Source organism: Eurosta solidaginis, chromosome 2 (assembly GCF_040869045.1).
Source record: "Eurosta solidaginis isolate ZX-2024a chromosome 2, ASM4086904v1, whole genome shotgun sequence".
In the NCBI taxonomy this organism is placed as follows: Eukaryota; Metazoa; Arthropoda; class Insecta; order Diptera; family Tephritidae; genus Eurosta; species Eurosta solidaginis.
In genome coordinates, this window is record NC_090320.1 from 196,357,939 (window position 1) to 196,367,044 (window position 9,106).

The 9,106-nt window shown below is 37.6% G+C and overlaps 1 protein-coding gene across 3 annotated transcripts in view; it reads right to left on the reverse strand.

The window, feature by feature from the left end:
• The window catches only part of LOC137240473 (nitric oxide synthase-like), a 336,236-nt gene that overhangs the window by 140,173 nt on the left and 186,957 nt on the right, over nt 1–9,106 (reverse strand). The window lies entirely within an intron of this gene.

Below are 9,106 nucleotides of genomic sequence, written 5' to 3' on the forward strand. Positions count from 1 at the left end.
TTTCTACTGGGCATTTGTGATCTCTGTAGAAACTGCAGTGCACATATTCAATTACAGTAGGATCGCGAGAAAGTTAATCGCCAGTGTTCGGACTTCTACCACTAAAGTGGTAGATCTACAACTAGTTTTCTTTTATTTGAAGTTCTACCACTTCTACCACGCAAGCTCGAAAAAAGGTGGTAGTTTTTTTATAGAAGTTTTTTGAAGAAACCTTTGCTTTTCCACAATTTTTTGGGAAGAGAAACAATATTATTTGTAGAAGAATAGTTTTATAAAACTCAAAATAACACCTAGGGATGCTTTGATCACCATTGATTGAAAAGATAATAAGAAGCGACGAGCTATCAAGAACATCAAAGAATATTTTTGCAAGCTTCCAAAACTTCAAGAACAGGTCTCATGATCGCGACAATAATACGTTGTTGGTTGATAATAATAATACGAAAACGTTGCATTCAACATCTATGAATACTGAATCGGGTTGTTGTTGTTGTTGTTGTTGTAGCGATAAGGTTGCTCCCCGAAGGCTTTGGGGAGTGTTATCGATGTGATGGTCCTCTGCCGGATACAAATCCGGTACGCTCCGGTACCATAGCACCATTAAGGTGCTAGCCCGACCATCTCGGGAACGATTTCTGTGGCCACATTAAACCTTCAGGCCATTCCCTCCCTCCCTACCCCCAAGTTCCATGAGGAGCTTGGGGTCGCCAGAGCCTCGTCTGTTAGTGAAACAGTATTCGCCGCGGATAGGTGAGGTTGACAATTGGGTTTGGAGAAGCTATATATTGCGCTGGCAACCTGAAAGGTTGCGCTACACAGCCCCTTGAATCCGGTATTTTAGTCGCCTCTTACGTCAGGCATATCTACTGAATAACTGAATCCGGTTCGAATGTACCTATATCACTTTCACAAAATTCTATTGTTAAAAAATACGACATAGGTAATTTTGTGGGAAAAAAACATTTATTAGATGATTATACAAAGTACAACTTATTAAAATATCCTTGGGTACCACCGAAGGACTATATTTTCCCTTTTTCGAGTCATAGTCAAAAAGGAAAAATAGAAAAGCGATACTTTAAACATCATTTTTTAACTGAATATGAGTGGCTTGTTTATTCTGAACAAAAAAAAAAGGATGTTTTTGTAAATAATGTTTCTTATTTGCAAGTGATACTGCTGACTCGAGATCGAATGTTCCTCTCAATGCACTTGTCAAAGTTCTTGTGACATCGTTTGCAAAGTTGTCCGGTAAAGAAGGTGTACTAAATAGCCACGCTATTAACAAATATCACTCTCAAGTCAGCCCTTTTTAGTCAAGATTTCAAAATACTTATAAAAATTCAGGAAAGGAAATCACTAATTTGCTTTCTTCTCATCGCATGGAACAAGTTGAGAAAAATAGAAGATTGTTGGAGATTATTATAAAAACTATTATTCTTTGTGGGCGACAGAATGTAGCTTTAAGAGGCCATAGAGATGACGGTAAACTTAACTTTTCTGAACCTGCAACAAACGAGGGTAATTTTAGGGCAATTTTGAAATTTTTAGTCGCTGCAGGTCATAAAAAGCTTGAAGAACTTTTAAATTCTACACATCCAAGAGCTACTTATATAAGCAACACGACCCAAAATGATCTTATTCAATGCTGCAAAGATGAAATTCAATCTATTTTGATAGAGAGGGTTCGATTTTTTGCTATCATTTTCGATGAAACTACTGATTGTAGCCATTCTGAGCAACTCAGCCTTTGTTTGCGGTATTTATATGATGGCAATATAAGAGAAGATTTTGTAACTTTCCTTGATGCGTACGATTCGATCCGAGAAGAAGATGTTATAAATGGAGAAAAAAATTGACAGGTGTAGCCTTGGCACACATAGTAATCGATATGTTTAATAATTTAGGACTACCCTTCGAAGATTGCGTTGGAACTGGAACGGATGGATGTTCTGTAATGACATCAGAAGTTAAGGGAGCTATGCAAGAACTTCTTAAAATATGTACCAATTCTCATTGTCCGTGTTTCAACCATTGTCTTAATAACTCGCTTCCGAAAACGTCGAAAGTTCTTCAAACAAAGGATTGTATTGCGTTGATGAAATAAATTATCAGTTTTCCAAATCAGTCTCCGAAACGTACCATAGTTTTCAAAAAACATCTGCAGGAGTCATTAGGTGGACTATGTGAAACGCGCTGGTCTGAAAAACATGATGGTATAATGCAGTTTGATGAAAATATAAAAAAAATTGTTGCTTCGTTTCAAGAAATTTCTACTTGGCAAGATTCAACAACAAGTTCTGAGGCCCGTTCTATATTGAAATCTATTTGCGAGACAGAGCACGTGATTTCAATGATTGGTTTGAGCAATTCTACTTTCTGCTACACGACCACTAAGCTTACTTTTGCAAACACTTTCAATAGATTTGACTCAAGCTTCTGAAGCATTGAGTGACACTTTGCGAACATTAAAAAACCATAGACTTGAAGCAGGAAGTCGTTTTTCGGGACTTTACAAAAAAATATCCGCTTTAGCAGATGAGTTGAAGATTGATATTGTCCTCCCACGGATTTGCTAAAAAGCAAATACATCGAGCGAATTACACTTCAACAGACGCTGAAGAGTATTATCGAAAAGCAATTTATATACCTTTTCTTGGCCATATCATTCTTGATTTAGAAGACAGATTACCTGAAGATACATTGCAAGTTTTTAATCTTAATTTGCGAAACATCAAAGATAATACACTGCAAAAAAAGAATTTGTCTAAAGAGCTTGTCCAAGATCTTGGTAAACGATACGCATCACTTATTGGAGGAAATAAAATTAATCTAGATGGGGAGTACGAAGTGTGGTCAGAACGCTGGTCTGATAAGCAACACAAAAAATCAATTCCACTATCAGCTGAAAAAGTCTTAAATTTTTGCAATGAATATACGTTTCCATCAATAAATGCTCGTATCAAAATTCTGGCCACGCTTCCAGCTAGCAATGCTTGTGCTGAAAGGAGTTTTTCGACACTTCGTCGATTGAAAACGTGGTTACGGTCCACAATGTCCCAGAACATACTCACTGGTCTTGCACTTATAAATACCCATTCCGATATTGAGATTGATATTGATCATATAATTGAAAGATATGTAAAAAAAGGGAAGCATAGAATTAAATTTACTGTGTGGATATGAACTATGCAGAAGATAAAAAGGATGTCAAAAAATTGGATGTACTATTGTTAATTTATTAAACAATGTAAAAAAATACTAATAAATTTACCCCTAAAAAATAACGGTCTGCTATACGTTTCCCTTGTTGCTGTGTCTTGCATTTTCACGTATAAAGTATCTTGATGTAAACTTTGTTCAAAACACATCAGCTATTGGGAGAAACAATTACTGACTGAAATCGCCTTCACCCTTAACCCCCCCAAAAGCAGCCTGAACCCGCCACTGAGTCCTACCTGCATACATATTTACTTGCTGGGAAAATAAGTTGAAAATTCATCTTCAATTGTAGGGCCAGTTTCGCCGAAGGTTTGGTTAGCACTCAGCCAATACAGATTAGAGAGGACACCTATTTCCTATCTGACTGAATACACGTTACATTGTTAGTGGGCCAGACGAATACGCACACATACCGTGGCAGAGAGTTATACCTAGTTTTAATACAGATGGGGAGCTGTAACTGCCAGTGATTGGTGTGAGGGGTGGCAGGCGTAGGATCGATGGACAACAGATGTTAACCCGCCGGTTACACGGTGAACAATCTAATAGTTGACGGACATTCTACAATTAGTGGTGGAATAAGTGAAAGGTGACTGCGTTTGTACGTGACTAGCTTACTATAGCACAGTAGAGGGGGAACCAATGATTGAACAGGCGATTGGTTGTACTGATGTCTTGAGAGCGTCGTGGCCATACCCAATGAAGCGGTGTATCGAATTCCAAGCAAATAGTGGTTGGTGCAATCGATACCTGGTAGTCCCATATGACGAGTCGGTGGGTTGATGGATGCCGGTGGAGAAGATTGGTTAGTCGCAAATGACGAACCAGTGGATTAATGTTCAAGAAATCGGTGGCTTGGGAAATAGTTACCCTGCGGGTCACGGATAAGGAGTCCATGGATCGCTGGACGCCGGTTGATAGGATTGGTGAATCGGAGAGCGGCAGATGATTTGGTTGGTGAAATCGATGGTCGTCGAGTTGCAGATGACGAGTCAGTAGATTGGTAAATGGCGGTCGTTAAGGTTGGTTAAGGTTTGTGAATCGGCGAGACGCAGAAAACGAATCAAAAGATCGATTTCCTAGCAACCGGTTGTGTTGTTTGTTTGTTTTTTTAAGCTTCGTACCTTATCATAGTTGGTTGGGGAAATATAACCACCTTGAATCGATGCATGAGTTTAAGAGGGCAGAGAAGGTGTTCCCTTCATTATCTACAGACATTCAACATCGGCTGGAGATCCTAGATCTTTTGCAAGACTTCATTTCTTTGTAGTTTTTAGTCAAAAAGCAAGCTGTTGGCCCACAAGTTTTAATCCGGTGATAAAAAATGTACTTATTTCAAGAGTATTCACAAACAAAATTATAAACATATACGTAACAAGTAAAGGTTTCTAAGTACGGAAGTAACCGAATATTATATACTCAGCGTGAGCTTCAATTGTACATTTCATTGCAGATAAACTGCTTTTCTACATTAACAACTTGATAAGTGAAACATCATTGATTCAAAACTCTCTTTTGCTAAGTTATAGCTTATTATTCTAGTCTACGACCCTTTTAAAAATATTGTTCCGAATTTTGTTATGATAGGGTTAACGATTTTTGATTTATGATTAAAAATATTTGCAAAAATTGATTTTATCACAAGTAGGTGGTGCCACGCCCATTTAAAAAAATTTTTCAAATTTTTATCAAGATACTCAATATCAGTCTACGCGTCAAATTTCAACATTCTAGGTGTAGTATTTACTAAATAATCAGGTTTTTCATGTTTTCCAAAATGTTATATATATAAAAAGTGGGCGTGGTTATCATCCGATTTCGCTCATTTTCAATACCAAAAATGTTGTTTCTAAAGTTTGTATGGTGCTTTGCGCGGGCGTGAACCCAGTATCTTCGGTGTGGTAGGCGAACCACCACTGCAGCCATGACATGTACTGGATCATAAAGCAATCCCAAAATTATCTTGAAATTTTTCCCAATTGGTTCCGAAATAGTCTCGAAATTATTCTGAAGTGATCCTGTAACTGTACCGAAATGGTTTGGAAGTAGTCTTGAAATGATCCTGAAGTTGTCCAAAATGATACTTTAAATAATCCGGAAACGATCCTGAAACTGCTCCGAATTTGTTCCGACACTGTCTCGAAAAGCTCACGAAAGCGTGCCTAAGTAGTCCCAAATTTAACAAGTATACAACATACAGTTCAATCCCCTCCCAAATTTTATCGACCTCCATCTCCTTAACGCGTGGACAAAGGTGAGAGTTATTATGACCATATTAGCTGATATGACTTCGTATCTTGCGACCACCCCCTCTCCCCCCCCCCCCCTTAACTGAATAGCGTGATGTGTCAACTTTTAACTGAATGATCCGATATGTTTCCTTTTTATGAAAAACGCGATAAGTTTTATTGCATAAATCGACGTATCCTTGTTTTGAGGGAAAACATGAGAAGTTCAGCTTTTACTGCCATTTTTGTACCGTAATTTTACGAATATGTTCATAAGTTTCGCCGTAATTAACTCTCAAAATAAATACTCTTTTTATCGGCCTTTCATACGTAAATTGGTTATGAAGTGTTGCGAATATGGCAATTGTTTAAACATTTCTTCGGCTTAGACCCAACTTTTCAGGAGAGCAAAAACCTTTTGGTATTCAAATCAGTTGTTTGTTCTAAACTTTAATTTAGTTCAAAAGTCAGATAGAGCCTTTTGCCACTCGAATGAAAATTATTGTTATAAAAAATATTGTTGATAGAGGTTTTTCCACAGCAAAAAAAAAAATTTATTAGTATTTTGGATGCAACATTTATGTTAAATCATGTTTTGAGCATCACGCATTGTGGGAGTGGGTAAAATACTTAGTTACATATCGAAGATCTTGATGTTGATTCTAAAGGCAGGTATTATCAAACCCATTAACGGCGGACGGACGGACAGACGGACATGGTCCAATCAAAATTTGTTTCTGCACAGATAATATTGATATACGGAAGTTTATGTTATCCGATTAAAGCTATAATACCTATACATAGTTATAGCTGGGTATAAAAACGCATTCTGATAGACGAAATAGAAAAAAAAGTATTATTGCTGATCATAATGCAATAATATAGGTGATGTCAACAACATAACCTAACATTTTCCGCAGCTCTATTTGCCAGTATTTATTTGTACTACAAAAGTAATAAATTTTGATTGCTTCATTTTTCGTACAAGTTTCCTCAAAAAAACAAGTTTTCTGCTAAATTTGTCTATAATCTTTTGGGGAATACAATGTTACGTTAATCTTTATGTCTAAAAAATTCTGCTAGCGGCTTGTATATATATATATTATTATATTTCTAAACGTATAGTAAAATCTACTCCGATGGTATTAGAATTCAAAGGCAGCTATGTATGATAGACAACCCTCTAAAATATGTATGCCGAACTTGTCGTAATAAGGGAAAAAGTCAATGAGAACAAATGGATATTAATTTCATCATGATTGCTGATAGAGAACTTTTCAAAATGGGAGGTAATACGATTTCATCTAAGTTTTAAAGCTGCCATTAATGCCATATATGCAAGGCGACTCAGAAATCATTTTGTTATCTAAAACTCATTTTCGTTTAAATTGCTGATGGAGGTTATTAAGTATAAGCCGACGATTTATTATTCACAACTCACACGAACATTGTGAATGATAACTAAGTGTGATATCTTATCTGTCAAATGCCTGACAGGATGTTCAATATGGCTACTTTTTAACGTTTTGACAGGGTGTTCAATATGGCGGCGCCTATCTTCAGCGGGTGATAGAAAGAGATACAGAATGAGACAGCGATAGTCAAACACAAATCAGGTCATCCAATCACTTTGGAATTTTGACGTTAATGCAGAAGATATCACACTTAGTTATCATTCACAATGCACACGAATTATTAAAATTTTACAAAAAACAAGTAAGGAAGGCTAAGATCGGGTGTAACCGAACATTACATACTCAGTTGAGAGCTATGGAGACAAAATAAGGGAAAATCACCTCGTAGTAAAATGAACCTAGGGTAAACCTGGAATGTGTTTGTATGACATGTGTATCAAATGAAAGTGTTAATGAGTATTTTAAAAGGGAGTGGGCCTAAGTTCTATAGGAGGACGCCTTTTGGAGATATCGACATAAAGGTGGACCAAGGGTGACTCTGGAATTTGTTTGTACGATAGTGGTATCAAATGAAAGGTGTTAATGAGTATTTTAAAAGGGAGTGGGCCTTAGTTCTATGGGTGGACGCCTTTTCGAGATATCGCCATAAACGTGGACCAGGGGCCCTATTCAGTAACTATGAGTTATGAAATGTACATTTTTCTTTCATACAAATTATATGAAGAAAAAGTACATTTTAAAACTCACAGTTACTGAATAGGGCCCCAGGGGTGACTCTAGAATGCGTTTGTACGATATGGGTATCAAATGAAAGGTGTTAATGAGTATTTTAAAAGGGCGTGGCCCTTAGTTCTATAGGTGGACGCCTTTTCGAGATATCGCCATAAAGGTGGACCAGGGGTGACTCTAGAATTTGTTTGTACGATATGGGTATCAAATGAAAGGTGTTAATGAGTATTTTAAAAGGGAGTGGGCCTTAGTTCTATAGGTGGACGCCTTTTCGAGATATCGCCATAAAGGTGGACCAGGTGTGACTCTGGAATTTGTTTGTACGATATGGGTATCAAGTGAACGGTGTTAATGAGTATTTTAAAAGGGAGTGGGCCTTAGGTCTATAGGTGGACGCCTTTTCGAGATATAGCCATAAAGGTGGACCAGGTGTGACTCTAGAATTTGTTTGTACAATATGGGTATCAAATGAACGGTGTTAATAAGTATTTTAAAAGGGAGTGGGCCTAAGTTCTATAGGTGGAAGCCTTTTCGAGATATCGCCATAAAGGTGGACCAGAGGTGACTCTAGAATTTGTTTGTACGATATGGGTATCAAATGAAAGGTGTTAATGAGTATTTTAAAAGGGAGTGGGCCTTAGTTCTATAGGTGGACGCCTTTTCGAGATATCGCCATAAAGGTGGACCAGGGTGACTCTAGAATTTGTTTGTACGATATGGGTATCAAATGAAAGGTGTTAATGAGTATTTTAAAAGGGAGTGGGTCTTAGTTCTATAGGTGGACGCCTTTTCGAGATATCGCCATAAAGGTGGACCAGGTGTGACTCTAGAATTTGTTTGTACAATATGGGTATCAAATGAACGGTGTTAATGAGTATTTTAAAAGGGAGTGGGCCTAAGTTCTATAGGTGGAAGCCTTTTCGAGATATCACCATAAAGGTGGACCAGGGGTGACTCTAGAATTTGTTTGTACGATATTGGTATCAAATGAACGGTGTTAATGAGTATTTTAAAAGGGAGTGGGCCTTAGGTCTATAGGTGGATGCCTTTTCGGGATATCGCCATAAAGGTGGACCATGGGTGACTCTAGAATTTGTTTGTACGATATGGGTATCAAATGAAAGGTTTTAATGAGTATTTTAAAATGGAGTGGGTCTTAGTTCTATAGGTGGACGCCTTTTCGGGATATCGCCATAAACGTGGACCAGGGGTCACTCTAGAATGCGTTTGTACAATATGGGTATCAAATGAAAGGTGTTAATGAATATTTTAAAAGGGCGTGGGCCTTAGTTCTATAGGTGGACGCCTTTTCGAGATATTGCCATAAAGGTGGACCAGGGATGACTCTAGAATTTGTTTGTACGATATAGATATCAAATGAACGGTGTTAATGAGTATTTTAAAAGGGAGTGGGCCTTAGGTCTATAGGTGGACGCCTTTTCGAGATATCGCCATAAAGGTGGACCAGGGGTGACTCCAGAATTTGTTTGTACGATATGGGTATCAAATGAA